This window comes from Vulpes lagopus, chromosome 6, assembly GCF_018345385.1.
Source record: "Vulpes lagopus strain Blue_001 chromosome 6, ASM1834538v1, whole genome shotgun sequence".
Taxonomy (NCBI): domain Eukaryota; kingdom Metazoa; phylum Chordata; class Mammalia; order Carnivora; family Canidae; genus Vulpes; species Vulpes lagopus.
Genome location: NC_054829.1, coordinates 66,857,238 through 66,873,710, shown reverse-complemented (window position 1 = coordinate 66,873,710; position 16,473 = coordinate 66,857,238). Strand labels below are relative to the sequence as shown.

The following is a 16,473-nucleotide window of genomic DNA, read 5'->3' as shown; positions in this document are numbered from 1 at the left end:
AAAAAAGGCAAAAACATGAAAAAGACTGGAGAAAAGATGTCCAGATGTTTAAATATTTTCTAACAGAAGTTCTAGGCTATTAGAGAAAAATGAAGTGGCAGAAAATTAAATAATTCATAAAAGAGTCCCAAGGAAGGAAAAAGCAGTCACCAAGTACCAGCCCAATGAGTCAAAAGTCTCAGCTAAGGTATACTTTATCATGCAATATTGTAACACCAGAAATAGAAATAAGAAAAGATTTCAGAGAGAAAAAAACCTACTAAAGTACAGGATTCTGTGATTATAGAATTGCAGCAATACAGAGAAAAATCAGATTATTTCTGGAGGACTTTTTAAAAAAATCCTTTACAAAGAGCGATTTAAAACTTACAAAATTAGAAAATCACAAAAATTTCAGAATATATTTATACTTGTACATTATGGTCATAAGTATATGCCTTCAAACATGTATCAATTTTTTTTCATTATAAGGAACAGGTATCATTTAGTTGCACACGCGCACGCATGTGTGTATGTGTTTGTGTGTGTCTGTACAGGAATGCATGCGTTTGTGGAATACTTCAGAAATTTTCATGTCATCCTTGTGCAGGGGACTTGTTAAACCTCTCTGTGTCATTCCGATTTTAGGATGTGTGCCACTGAAGTGAGTACTACTTTTAATATGAATAGTAATAGCTAAAAAATGGCCATATATATATTTTTTAATGTTACAAATAGTGGCCACATATTCTTCACTTCAGTAGTAGAGACAACAAAGTTTCTAAATCACTGACTATCCTGTGCTGGACTTGAAGACACTAGAAAGTAAGATGTTGATATATTGACAATTATTTAAGCGTTAGATGTTCTAGAAAGTATTAAATGTTTTAATTTTTAACGATAGTGGAAATGTACCAATTTGAAACACATGATAGTGACTGAATATTGTTCTTTATAATCATGGGTTTCTGTATAACACTGAAAATCACTGAAGAACAGTCTTCAAGAGAAGGGGAACTTAAAAAAAGATATTATTTGTATCATTTGATTCATTCCTATGTTATGGTCTAGGTATCAGCAAACCAGAAAATTTAGCCTGCACATTTCCAAAAGATATTTTCTAAAGGCATTACTAATATTCTGTTTTTTATTACTTCTCCAAGAAAGTCATCTCTTTCTTCTTCCCCTCTTTTACATTGAATATGTATCTTGATAGCAGGAAATAAAGAAGATAAATATGTTTTCTTGACATCAAAATGAGATTTTCATAAACAATGTGTTTCTATGGCTGTTGTGCTTATGTGCGTGCCTATGTATGTGTTAACTTCATCAGGTTTTAATCCTTAACTGTACTATCAGAGATTACTGAGCACAGGCTTTCTATTTATAATCTCATGTAAGTGATTTTTGAAAGAGGAATAATCTTTGTTGTGTTATTTACTGCATGCAATACAGCTCAATAAATAAATTGCACGCGGATACAGTTTATTGTATGGAGAATCTGTACAGAGCAAAGATGACTTGCACTTGCCTGTTCAGCACTAATCCCTCATGCTTTTTGTATTTGTGCCAAAGTACTTTTGGTAATATTAATTGAGAGGAGCCATGTGGTGTTTTAAATAGAGTCATGGGAATTTGTCGCATTATACAACTGGGTAACTATGCAAAACATCCATCGGTACTGACCACACCATCAAATATTGCATCGTGGCGTCAACCCAAGACATTACATTTATCTAATCATTGACTTTACATTTACCTCAATCTATTTCAAGACAAGAAATGAAATGCTTGCTGCAAAATTACATTTCCAGCAATTTCTGATAAAGGAAGGAGATGAACTTTGAATGGAGCAATTGTTTTCTAAATGGATTTTTAAGACATGGTGTATTGGGTCTTGAGTTCATTGATTTGTATTGGACCAAGAGACAGGTTGAAAGGGGACATCTCTCCAGTAGAGAGAGTTGGAAGGAGATTGCTTGTTCCCTGAATCAAAGGTCTCAAGCCAAACTGAAAAACCTGCTCACAGAGCAAATTTCTTTTGATTCTTTAAAATAAAATTTCAAAATCCTATAAGCACGAGGACATCTTATATCTTTTAGGACATTTTAAAGAGAAAAACACATTAGTTCAGTACATGGTTCAAAGGAGTGGAAATGGGATATAGGACCTTTCACCCCGGGTTACCATTTGATGAATGCCACCCAGCTTTAAAGTGATCATAATTCTTTTTATTGTGTTGCACTATAGTAGTTTAAGGGATAGTCATAAGGTTTTCATAAAAGTGGGAACACTTGGATCCCTACATTCCCAATTAAAAGGATTTCTGAACCTCAAAAAAAAAAAAAAAAAAAGCCACGCTAGTTGTTTGTGAGGATACATTTACTTATAATAAACCATGAGGATAAAAGGATAAGTTTTCCCTAGCTAAGTATCTAATTTTTATTATGAAGTAGGCAGACATAAAGTCTTTAATTGCCTTAGTCCCAGCTAAAATAACTACAGATACTTTTTTCATTCACTAAATCAAATCTAGTTTTTTAAATGCCACTGCACTATTTGCTTTAGTGTTACCCTGTGGAAATAAATTAAATTAATACAAAAGCTTAATCTGTTTCATATTACCATTAACTTTTTTTTCCTCATCCTTTCAGAAGATAAAAGGTAAATAAGAATATACAAATAATATTTTTCCCTGTTCATGATTTTAGAAGTTCTGTTTCTCCACCACTAAGGCAAATGAGTTTGCTTTTGTTTTTAATAAATGCTTCCCATTAGAATTTAATTTAAAAACACATAACACATCCATACTAATTAATGAGTGACATGGAAATCCCAAGCTATTTGAACGAGATACTGAGAGGTTCTTGTGTAGCCAATGTTCAGTTTTAACCCCAACCTTGCTTTCAAACTGTTGCTGAGTTCAGGGGATGGTTATGTCCCAAGAATTTCCCATCAAGAGATTTTGCCTTTAAAAAGCATCTGATGGGACTATTCAGGGATTCAGTAGATGCATTCTATTTAAAGAATCAGGTCAAGCACCCTTGTGGCCCAGAGAGTTGCTTTTTTTTTTTTTTTTTCCTAGATGAAGAATGTTAAAAAAAAAAAAAAAAAAGAAGAAGAAGAAGTGCTTAAAAAACAACAAAAACATCGCAATGTTCTCCTTGTGAGTAAATGCAGGGTTATTAATCTGATTTTGAATTCATGATGCTGTGGTTCAAAAAGTGTTTTTTTTCCTCTACATGGTTCTCCCTCCAAAATATAGATAAAGTAGCTAACTTTAAATTGGAAAGTGCAGGGGCACCTAGGTGGCTCAGTGGGTTAGGCACCGGACTCTTGGTTTCAACTCAGGTCACGATCTCAGGATCCTGTGATTGAATCCTGCCTTAAGCTCCCTACTCAGTGGGGAGTCTGCTTGAGATTCTCTCTCCCTCTCCACCTGCCTCTTCCCACCCCATGCTCTCTCTCTCAAATACAATCTTTGAAATGGAAAATGAATTGTTATTGGCCATTTTAGATTTATAAATAATCCACTCAAAGGCTTATAAATGGATGGTATAAAATTCCAATGATTTCAAAGTGAACCTGAGAGGTGGTATTTTAATCGAAACAGGTGAGATGATAGAGTGAAAATGTGTCCAACTTTCTCACTTCTTTGGCGTTCAATATTCAGAACTGTTCTTTCTCTTTTTCTTTCTTTCTTCCATCCTTCTCTCTTCTTTCTCTCGTTCTTTCATGCTCTATTATACTTTTGACTTTTCCATTATTGCTTCATTTTTTGGAGAAGACTAGATGGCATATATCCTAATGGCTGTTAAAATTGAATTTAAGCATACTTACAAACAGATTGATGTCAATAAATTATATTCCTGAAGTGCTTAAGCACATAACAAATCAGTACTAAACAAATTTTAGTTGATGGTGTTGAAAATCATGTTTAATGGTGGAGTTATAAGTTCAGAGCTGAAATTTTAAAGCTCATACCCTAATTGAAAATGGTGATTTCAATGTGCAATTCATCATTTTATATTCTTGCATCAAATCTGCATCCCCACAACTATGAAAAAACACATTTTTAATGGATTATCAGGCATTACATTTCACAATACAGACTTATCAATAATGATAACTAATAATAGACCATATTTATGCATTATGCTTCAATTTCTCCAGTTTTGCCTGAGATTGTACAGAATATGGAAAAAATATTTTTGTATGTTAGCTACAAATAAATACACGGAAATACTTATTTTTAGCATGTTCCATATATGGAGTCACTTTTGTAGTTGTTTTTGTTTAGAATTTTGTTTTCATTTTATATTAGTTTAGCTCTTAACTGTGGTCACTTTGTCCTTAAGTTATCTATGATATTAATTCAAATCTACATTCTACAGTGTTCAGAAATTTAATGACAATATATACCCACCCACCTCTGCTTCAGGATTAGGTTACACACATTTATGGCTTACATCATCATACCTGTCTCTAACTCAAAGCTTCTCCTTCAACAAATTAATAAGTTTCATGGATTAAATCCATATCCTACCCATACTTTCCATTCCACACACACTTGGATGTAAAGTTGTCCATTCATGAAACCACACCCAATTTCATGAGGTATTTGTGTGTGCTGAATAATTTACTGAACAATTAAGAAATTGTAACAATCAACATTGCTCAGTCTATTTTAGACTGAGTTACTGAACACTACATCTGAAACTAATAGTCTACTATATGTTGGCTAATTTAATTAAAAAAGAAAGACTGATAGCATTTATTTTTCTTAAAGAGTTTTTTTTTTTCTGCTCTTAAGTCTTCACTAGTAAATTATTCACTTGTTATGTCTGCTCAAATACTGTATGTTTTTATAATGCTTTTTGATTGTTTTTCCTTCCTTTCATCCCTTTTCATTTTGGAGAAATCATTATAGAAGCAAACAAAAAGGTTCTATACATTTCTAATACAAAGGAATTTAATCCTCCCTTAATTTTTCCCCTCTTTATCTAGACTCTGCCAGCAGCTCTTTTTCCATCAGATGTTTCTAACAAGGACAGTTAATCCTCAAGACAAATTCTTGTTCTGTTTTTCAATGTTGTAAGTATTTACATGGTTAAAATGTGAGAGTTATTATTCGCTTCTTTCTGTGATAATATGCCTGTTTTATTTATTTTTTTTAATTTTTTTTTATTTATTTATGATAGTCACAGAGAGAGAGAGAGAGAGAGAGGCAGAGACATAGGCAGAGGGAGAAGCAGGCTCCATGCACCGGGAGCCCGACGTGGGATTCGATCCTGGGTCTCCAGGATCGCGCCCTGGGCCAAAGGCAGGCGCTAAACCGCTGCGCCACCCAGGGATCCCAATATGCCTGTTTTATAAAAGCCTACTTACGATAACAAATATATTAGAAAAAGTACAGTTCATTTAACATTAATAGGTGGAATTTGTTGCCATATACAATCCAGTTTTTCAAGATCATATCTTCCCCTAAGAATATGAGAGCCTAGTAACCACTGAGCAATTTGTCATTGATTGGTCCCTAGCCAAGTAACATATAGTTAATTATCATCTTGGAATCAGTTTTCTTTCAACTGTAAATGCATGACAGTACCACCAATGGAATCTTAGTTAAATTCACACATTACGATGGCAGTGTCTTCAGTGGGTACCTTTTGTTTAATTCAGCAATGTGTGCATTTCCTGCTATGTGCCAATCATAACATAAGATCCTGAGATTATAATACTTTATACAAAAGACACAGAGCCCTCCCTCATGAAGCTCATTAGTAGACAAGGTAGATCTATCTCAAAGCCATATTTTTTTTGGCAGTTCAGCTTCCAGTGTCCTAAAAATCAGTAATTCCACGGCAGGTGCTTCAGTTTGAAATCTTAATATATCCTCCGAATATCTCCTAGCACCAACTGAATATAAATAATAATAATACTGTGAAATATACCTCTGGCATCAATGCATTAACTGTATGATGAATTCCCCAGAAGACCATCCGAAAAACATATTCATGAATTAAATCTAGGTTTTATTAAACTTACAGTAAGGGAGAACACCATCTTGACATAGTTTAAGTAGTGTCTTAGGGAATTCAAGAGAAGATACAGGATTTTAAAGCATGGGCTAAATGATTACATGGTGACTCTTCTAAGTCTGGAAACTGGTATTAGAGTTTTGTGATATAATGGCTTTGGATTAGAGAGCAAGTAATGTTGAGCAAGTTTTGAAAAGTTAGTCTTTATGAGTAAGATAGTTTAGTTGCTTCATAGTTTCCTGAGAGTATGTATTTCATGAAGCAAGTAGCTAAGTTATTTTTGCTTATTCTGAGAATGTATGAAGGAAAGGAGCATATACCAAATATCAACATTTTGTAATACAGGAATCAGAAGTTGTTTCAATGTTTAGCTCACTTAAAATGTTTAGCTCTAAAAATTAAAAAAATAATATATTAGAGTGTTCTTAGGACATCTTTTTTTTAGAAACAATGAGACAGATTTGTGAAACTTTGAATTTTGTTAGGAGTTTACTTTGGTTGACTCCTTTCTGTTATATACTGTAGTGATGTAGGGCCTAAAGTCAACATCATTTCCTTTCAGTTGGAAAAGATATATGTACATGCATTTAATTATATATATATACATTCATATGTACTGTTACATAATATAAAATAAATTTATGTATTATATATTATATATATTGAATTTTTCTTGTTTTTTACTTTGAAGGGGGAAGGTCTTTACACAGTAGTGCACCAAATTGCCTCATTATTATCAAGTTTTCTTTATGATTAATCCTATCTGCTTCATTTGTGGAAGGTCATTTCTTTTAAAAACCAAAACAAAAAGCCCTCATTCCTGAAAAATCATTTCAAAATGTCCTTACAATTTACTATAGGTGCCACCTAAAACTTTGGCAGGCTATTTGGTGGTCAAATCCAGCCTGACCCAAAACCTTACCTCATAATTTGCTACATTCCTTACTATTCCACTGGGTACTTTAACCACATTGAATTCGCCATTAATAAATATATTTTTACCTGGTTTTTTTTTTTTTTTTCCCCTCTCATGAAGTGCCCGTCTTTTCTCTGTGTGCCTCCCTAATGTTTTGTTATCCTTCAAGACTCATTATAAGCATTTCATTCTTAGGGAAAATTTCTCTAATGGCTTAAGGCAAAAATAATTATTCCTAATCAAATTGTGCATTATAAACATAGTGTCCTAAGAAAAGTACTCTCACTAGACTTATTAATGACAATGAGGTACATTTATGTTAGTAATACAAATAATAGCAAAAAAATGTTTTAAAAAGATTATTTATTCATCACAGATAAAGCAAGGAAAGGAAATTAAAAGAGATGGTCTTACAGAAACCAAAGGATGAAGGCTGCATTGGGATAGGTAAAAATAAAAGACAAACAAACCTGTCCACAAATTGTCAAAAAAAAATGCAGGATAGAGAAGTACGATGACAGCAAATTAAGCATAAAGAGAAGTTTGAGGTAATGACAAGTTTATCAAAGTGGCTTAATTGTAAAGGTGGAGATAAAAATCAGATTTGAGGGCGCTGTGGTGTGTTTGAGAAGAACAGTAGCAAATCACACTCAAAAGGTTGGGTGTGATAGAGACAGGAAGAAGGACCCATAGTCAAGTTTGGAGCTGTTTTGTTTTGCAGGATGGAAAAAGAACACAGATGATAGGTTTGTAACTCAGGAGAGAAAAAATAATAGTTGTGTGGAATTCCAAGAAGAAGTAAGATGAGGTAATAACTAGGTAAAACAGGAGTAATGGTATTACTCTTGAACTGAAAAAACAACATTGGATCCAGAGAAGAAAAGAAAAAGGGAGGAAAATGGCTGCAGATGTAAATAAGTACTTGAGTAAAGATCAATAAATATGTGAAGATATATGCAAGGCAATTTACTGAGAAGAAGGGTGTGCTGGCTCGGTGGGAGACTTTAAGGAAGTCTGGAATAGCAATGGAGGATAATAGGAGTTGTTGCTCAAGGATAACTAAAAATATTAATAAATTGTTTTCAGAATTCTGCTCTTTGGAAATTGGGAATGTGTAATGGCGACAATGTGTACCTTTATGTAGTTTTTATCATAAGCTCTTGAACATTAATTGAAACCATGTTTTAGGGGCGCCTGGGTGACTCAGTTAGTTGGGCTCACTACTCTTGGTTTCAGCTCAGGCCATGATATCCGGGTCATGGGATTGAGCCCTGGCTCAGGCTCCACCCTCAACAAGAAGTGGGCTTGAGATTCTCTTCCTTTGCCACCCCCCCCAACTTGTATGCAGATGTACATATTCTCTCTCTCTAAAATAAATATTTTAAAAAGCATGTTTTAGAATGGGGACTTTTTGAGGATTTTTTTGTTTTGTTTGTATGTGAGGCAGAACATCATAGAGGAAAGAAATTAGGATGCTGGTGAGACATACTCAGCCTTGGGGCTCAATTTGGGAATGTGAGCCAGCTTATCAGTTGCAACAAACAACCCTAAAATGTTAGTGGATAATAGCAACACTCTTATGACTTGCTGACAGATGTATACAGGTCAGCCGTGGTTTGTTTGGCTGTTAATCTTCTCCGAACACAGCATTTGTCACGTCTACTGACATCTCATTGACCAAAGCAAGCCATATTATACGGTCAAGCAGAATATAAGATACACATTATGTAGAGAGGCTTGGTAAATCTAAGATATATAATACTGTTTGGGGAAGGGAGTGGATAGTTGGGAAGAAAAACAGAACGTATTACATCTAAGAGCAGAGATGTAAAGCTTAGTGGTATTTTATAGGTTAAAATAAAAAGGTGGAAAGAGACTGAAGGCTAAAATGAAAGAGTAATGAGTTTAATGAAAAGAAGGCATGGAGGCAGCTTAGATGTTTATTTTAGATGAAGCTAATTAAAGCTTCTGAGGTAGACCACTAACCAGCAGTGGGAAGGTCTAGAGTGTCCTCCTGAGAGAATACTGCTGTGGAGTAATAGGATGGTGGTATTTTTAAGTGGTGGCATTATTAGAGTTGTGGAGGGAAAGTAATTGTGCAACTAGAATTTAGGGTTGTCAACCACATTAATGTTGAAAATGCCAAACTTAATAACCAGAGCAATGGGGGAAAAGAAGTCAGTGAAATTCCTGATTATGCCTCTTGGAGGAGTAGTCAAGCAATAAATGAACATTAAATATGGGGTGGGAGGAAGACTTGTTTGCACTCTGAAAGTCTCCACTCTACCCTAACAACAAGCTGAAAGCTAAAGAGACTGAAGAGTCAATAACTCTTTTTTTTTTTTTTTTTTTGATGCATAGGAGAAGACATGGCAAGCATCTCAAGGTTGGAGAGACAGATGAGCAGATATAGGAAGTTTACTTACTATAGCAGATACTCATGAGTAGAAATTGCTACAGGAACTAGTGCCAGGAACCAGTGCCTGGGTAAAAAAACTTGAATGTAATGGATGAATTGCTGGAAGTTAGGTGTGGACAAATCTGAGAATTAAAAAAGTCTGTGGGAATCCAGTGGTGGAGAGGCCCCGAAAACATTGTCAGGTTTACCTCTAGGAGCTCAAGAAGATTCCTATAATAAATATCAGAGAAAAACCCCTTCCTGTTTCCTGCTTCGAGGGGTAGGAGAGGGAGAAACAATTTTGAAATCTGTCAGAGCACTCTCCTTTCTTCAGTAAGGCCTACACTCAGGGGAAGTTAACCAGAGTCTAACAGGCTGGGAAAGTATCAGAGACTAACTGGCTTGGGAAGGGAAAGAACTCCAGCACACTCTAGCCATCCTGTCACAGCTTAAGGAGGGAGAAAAAAAAAAAAAAAAGTACCTGTGAAGTGGCACAGGCTCACTGAAAAACTGAGATCTACTCATGGGACTGTAGAATGCTTCACCTCTCCAGACACCTCACTGCCATATTGCTAAAAGCGTATTTATAGCAATTCCTTTTACTCAGCTATATCTGACTATCAAGAAAAAAAAAAAATTACAAAGCATACCAAAAGGGAGAAAAAGGTTAAGAGACAGAGCAAACATCAGAACCAGACATAGCAGGGATGTTGGAATTGTCCAACTGGGAGTTATAACAAAACAAAACAATGATTAACATGATAAGGATTCTGATGGATATAGCATGTAAGAACAGATTGGTAATATAAGCAGAGAGAGGGGAAATCAACAACAACAACAACAAAATGCTAGGGTTAGTATTGTAAGATTTGTGAGAGTCAGAAAAACAGTTTAGGTAATTACGTAATAATTTTGCAGTAATTATGTAACATTTAATAATTTCCCAAATATATATACAAGCTAATATATAAATAAGTAAATATACTTACATATTTATGGCAGATGGATGGAAAGCAAATCAATTAAAATATGCTGTAACAAAACCTATTTAATCCAGTCTATCAGGGCGCCTGGGTGGCTGAGTTGATTAAGCATCTGCTTTTGACTCAGGTCATGATCCCAGGGCCCTGGAATCGAGCCCCACGTTGGGCTTTCTGCTCAGCATGGAGCCGGCTCCTCCCTATCCTGCCTGCTGCTCTGCCTGCTTGTGCTCTCTCTCTCTCTCTCACATTGTCTGTCAAATAAGTAAAATCTTTTTAAAAATCTAGTCTATTATTCATATTAAAGTTTAGTCAAATATAGATTTATTTCCGTTTTACTAACTTTCTAGTTGACCTAAAATGTATATAAATGGACATGCTGGAAGGACTTAGTTGTAAGGATGGGTCTGAGAGAAGGTGTATGCTATTTCAGAAAGGATGTATCTTATGGTAACACAAGGAGGGTTAACACAAATGATCATTATAGAGCCACTCCAGACTGAGTATCCACTGGAGGAAAATTTGCTTTGGAGAAATAGTATTACTTGAAGTTATTCATAGAAGCATTGCATATACTCAGAAAATCAAGGCAAGTTTTAGTGTTTTCTGATTATTTTTACTAACTTTTGGAGGTAATTTTATTTATTTAAAAAAATTTTTTAGGAGGTAATTTTTTTTTTTTTTTAATTTTTATTTATGATAGTCACACACACAGAGAGAGAGAGAGGCAGAGACATAGGCAGAGGGAGAAGCAGGCTCCATGCACCGGGAGCCCGATGTGGGATTCGATCCCGGGTCTCCAGGATCGCGCCCTGGGCCAAAGGCAGGCGCCAAACCGCTGCGCCACCCAGGGATCCCTTAGGAGGTAATTTTATATCAAAATGAGTCTGTTAGCCTTTTGGATGTCTTTAGAAAAATGTCTTTAAAAAAAAAAAAGATTTATTTATTCATGAGAGAAAGGCAGAACAAGCTCCCCGTAGGGAGCCTGAGGTGGGACTTGACCCAGGACCCCGGGATCATGACCTGAGCTGATGCTCAACCATCGAGCCACCCAGGCATCCCTAGAAAAATGTGTATTCATATCTTCTGCCCATTTCTTAACTGGATCGTTCGGTTTCTGAGTATTGAATTTGATAAGTTCTTTATAGATTTGGATACCAATCCTATCAAAATACCACCAGCATTTTTCAGAGAGCTAGAACAAAAATCTTGAAATTTGTATGGAAACACAAAATACCCTGAATAGCCAAAGCAGTCTTGAAGAAGGAAAGTAAAAGCTGGAGGCATCACAATTCTGGACTTCAAACTATATTACAAAGCTGTAATCATCAAGACACATAGATGTGGTACTGGCACAAAAACAGACACATAGATCGATGGAAACAGAATAGAAAACCCATAAATAGACCCATAGCTATGCCAAATAATCTTTAACAAAGCAGGAAAGAATATACAATGCAAAAAAAGACCATCTCCAAAAAATGCTGTTGGGAGCACTGGACAGCAAGATGCAGAAGAATGAAACTGGGCCACTTTCTTACAACACACACAAATTCAAAATGGATGAAAGACTTAAATGTGTGGCAGGAAACCATCAAAGTCTTAGAGGAGAACACAGGCAGCAACCTCTTTGACATAGGCTATAGTAACATCTTATAGACGCATCTCTGGAGACAAGGAAACGAGCAAAAATGAACTGTTGGGACTTCATCAAGATCAAAAGAAAACAGTCAACAAAACTAAAAGGCAGCCTATGGAATGTGAGAAGATACATGCAAATGACATAGCCGTTAAAGGGCTAGTATCTAAAATCTACTACATTTTGTGTATTTATTCATCAGTAGACATTCAGGTTGTTTCCATGTCTTGGCTATTATGAATAATACTTCAATAAACATGGGAATGCAAATGCATCTTCAAGATAATGGTTTTATTTCTTTTGGATATAATTCCCAAAAATGGAATTACCAGATCATCTGGTAGTTCTGTTTCTCATTTTTTGAAGAATCCATACTATTTCCATGGTGGCTACGCTATGGTTGCTTTTATACCAACAGTGAAGTAGGGTTATCTTTTATGTACATTGTCACCAGCACTTACCTCTTGATTTTTTGATAATAGCCCGTATGACAGTTGTGATATCTCATTATGGTTTTGATTTGCATTTCCCAATGATTGGTGATACAGAGCACCTTTTATGTACCTGTTGACCATTTGTGTGACTTCTTTAAAAAATGTATATTCAGATCTTTTGCCTATTGCATAGATTATTTATTTTTTGGTATTGAGTTTTTTTTTTTTAATGTTTATTTTTTTTTAATTTTTATTTATTTATGATAGAGAGAGAGAGAGAGGCAGAGACACAGGCAGAGGGAGAAGCAGGCTCCATGCACCGGGAGCCTGACGTGGGATTCGATCCCGGGTCTCCAGGATCGCGCCCTGGGCCAAAGGCAGGCGCCAAACCGCTGTGTGAATTCCTTACATAGTTTGAATATTAATCCCTGATCAGGTATGTGATTTGCAGATATTTTCTGTCATTCCAATGGTTGCCTTTTCATTTGCTTGTTTCATTTGCTGAATTGAAGCAAATAAAATAATTATTATTTAATAAGTGTTGCTCCACTTACTTATTTTTGCTTTTTGTTGCTTGTCCTTTTAGTATTGTATCCATGAAATCATTGCCAAGACCAATGACAAGAGCTTTTTCCCTCATTTTTTCTTCTAGTGGTTTCAGGCCTCACACTAAAGTCTTTAATTCATTCCATCTTAATTTTGTGAGTGGCATATAATAGGGATACTCTTTCATTCTTTTGTATAAGATTGTTTAGTTTTCCCAACACCATTTATTGAAGACATTCTTACACCATTGTGTACTCTTGACATCCTTGTCAAAGATTAATTGACCGTGTGTGTGTGTGTGTGTGTGTGTGTGTAAGGTTTATTTCTGGGCTCTCTGGATTTTTTTTTCATGGATCCATATATATGTTTTTATCCCAGTACCAAACTATCTTGATTATTGTAGCTCTGTAATAATATTTTGAAATCAGGCTATTATAAATACCAACATTTCAAACTTCATTTGGCTTCCCTGGGCTACCACCTTCTTCTTCCAGATATTTCTACAAATTATATTTATAGAACTTCTAAAACAATTTCTACTATAACTATTTTGAATGTAAACAATAACAACAATAACAAAACAAACATTTACTAGGGTCTTATCAAGAACCAGAGACTTTAAATATATTGTCTCACTTAATTCATGACATTAATCTACAATACAAATTGTATAAGGTGAGGATTTTAATTAACTTAAAAAATAGCTAGCAGTCAAGATTGGAACAGATGACTTTGAAACAACTTTTGTATACTGGAAAGTTACTCTCTTTTTAGTCCAAAATCCTTTAGATATGGCATTAAAGGTAAATGCAGAAAATGATTACAATAAAGTACCTCTGTAAAGCACCATTCATATGAATAGCTCAAAGCATTTTTTATTACATTACCTCATTAATCTTTGTGGTATCCTACTGAGTGAGGGTGGCAGGAATTTTATTTCTCTTTTATGGATTTTTTTTTTAAGTGAAAAAAAGAACTTTAACTTCCAGGTACTTTCTCCATAGAAAATCAATGACTGCTTGAATTAAAAGGTGGTAGGCTTAGATCTCCTATTCCAAAATACTTCATTAATTTATTAAGTCATATGTTTAACCAATAGTTATTGAGTGCAAATATATGTTATATAACTACTAAAATGAAAGAAGCTTACAATCTGAAAAAAGCTTTAAATATTTGACTGTTTTTAATGGATGCAATAGACAGTGGGAGCCCTAGAAGGGTTTGAATTGAGGGTGACCTAAAAAAAAGCTGTAACCTAGCATTATAAATGTTCACTTTTATTAAGTAAATAGGGAAAGAATAGCTGATAAGCTTTGTGCAAAAACTCTCCCTGGTACTTATGGCTTAATAGCCCTCTACCAATGATTTATAGAGAGGCAAGGCTTAGGATGATTTTGTCTGAGTCATATCAATTCAAAATATATTTAGCAAACACTTACTGTAGCCAGGGTGCTGAATATAGAAGGAGGATGTCTTTGCTTGCTCCTTAAAAATATACAATCTCATGGGAGGGATGAAATAAGTATCTAAATATCTGTAGTATGTAACAGAATATAAATATCAGAGAGAAAACAAAGCGCTATTGAGGTATAAAGGTGAAAGAAAATACAATCTACTGGCTGCAAATCAGGAGAGATTTCAGAGAGATTATAACTCTCACAGTACTGCAGATACACCTGTGGATGAAACTGTTTGCCTTTGTGTTTTACCCACAGTGATATGAATAAACAGATTTCAGCAGGCTCATATGACATGGTTGTGAGAGAACTTTTCCCAAAGGGAATATATTTTTTAACAGGCGAGGATAAACATTTTGCCATACAACAATTAATGACTGTGTGATTTTCCTTGAGAATAAATATGTAAAGAGGATCTGGGACCATCAGGAAAAAAATGGTTTTGAAAGGCTTTTAATACTAGGCTTACTTTTCCTATATGCTGATAATGTGCATATGGTTCACCACAAGGAAAAGTAACTTATAATTAATATTATATTAAATCATTTTATTTTTTGTAGTGAGGGCTTCATATCTCTAAATGCTTTATGTTATATTTTCAGTCTTTATGTTATCCTAATGATCTTCTAACACTGCACATTTACCATCAAGAAATTATTTCTCCAGCTTTCAGCTGAACTGTTTATCCTAGAGGCTTGGTGCATAATTATCATCCCTTACTTCCCTTTACTGCCCTTCTAGCTAGTATTTCCTCTTCCCTAGATATCTGGTCTTCCTTCTTTTTTATCTACTCTTTCAGTTTCCATCAAATAACGTGCCAGATAAAGATGAGTAGCAGATTAGATTTCTGATATTTAATTCTGTACTCATAATTTATATTTTAACTTAGTGTGGACATACAACTCAAAGGGAAAATTGCTTCCATTTAAAACTTTAGAGTCATTTTTCATTTTCCATTGTCTTTTAGCATGCAATTTTTCTGATGCAAACTCTAAAACCCAGCTTTTGTTCACTTTTTGTTTTCTGTTTTGGTATTTGTATTGTTTTGTTTTTGGCTTTCTTTTCTGGAAGCTGTTTTTTTTACTCATTTTGGGTATGTAGAAAAAAATCATTGTGAAATGTTTGGGTGAGGTCATTTTGTCTGTAGGTGTGTGTATGTGCACACGTGTGCAGTGTACTTAATACTTTTGTACACTTAGTGGGCCCTATCAATTTTAGGGCTTCTGTCACTTTCTATTACTTTGAATTTTTCTGCTGTTACTCTCTTACAGTATATCCTTTTTTTTTTTTTCTTACAGTATATCCTATATTATTTTCAGTAACTTCTGTCTGTTTGACAATATGGAGCATACCTTCGTGTCTCCCAAATTTTCAGTTTCTTAGTTGTTTTACTCTAAATTCTAAAACTTTTCTTTGATTCTGTCACTTTTTCAGCACTTTTTCAGTACTCTTAATTTCCAAAGTTTATTTTTGTCATTTTCCCGTTTCTCATAAAACCCAATTCTGTTATTTATTACAAAATCTAGAATTTTTCTAATGATACTAGTTAGATGTAGCTTTTTTCAGTGTTTGAAATATCACGCTTCCATCTGGAATTAGGGGTTAGCCTTTTCATTTGTATTGTAGGCTTCCTTGACATATTTAGTGGTCCTTGGATATCCATTAATTTCTAACGGTGGGTGGGACTTTTAAATTAATAGACTTAAGCTAAGAATAAGCCACAGGCATGTAGCTATTATGTAGGATATTCTTTTTTTTTTTTTTTATGTAGGATATTCTTAAACCCATAATAACAAAAGTGTGTCAACTGTTACTGTGTGGTACAGATATCCTATTATCCTGTGTCTTTTAAGACTATTGGTTCAAACTCTTTAGATTTAGAGATGACTTTTTTTTTTTTTTTGATCTGTATGTTTGTTCTATAATAGAACTAGAGGAAGCAGGGGAAAGTCCAGGCGGACCACTCAACACTCCATTTCCCACCCCCACTTCTCATACCTACTTCTGCCTGTCACTGTATTCCTGAAGTTCAGCATCTCTTGGTATTCTTCAAAGCCATTCAGCTGTATCTTCTGCTACTGTT

At 34.7% G+C, this 16,473-nt stretch overlaps 1 non-coding gene across 1 annotated transcript; it reads right to left on the bottom strand.

Annotated features, from left to right (window-relative positions):
* Nucleotides 1–544: 544 nt before the first annotated feature.
* LOC121494007 lies at nucleotides 545–651 on the bottom strand. The gene has a single exon (XR_005988655.1). It is a non-coding gene; the product is annotated as a U6 spliceosomal RNA (small nuclear RNA).
* Nucleotides 652–16,473: the final 15,822 nt, after the last annotated feature.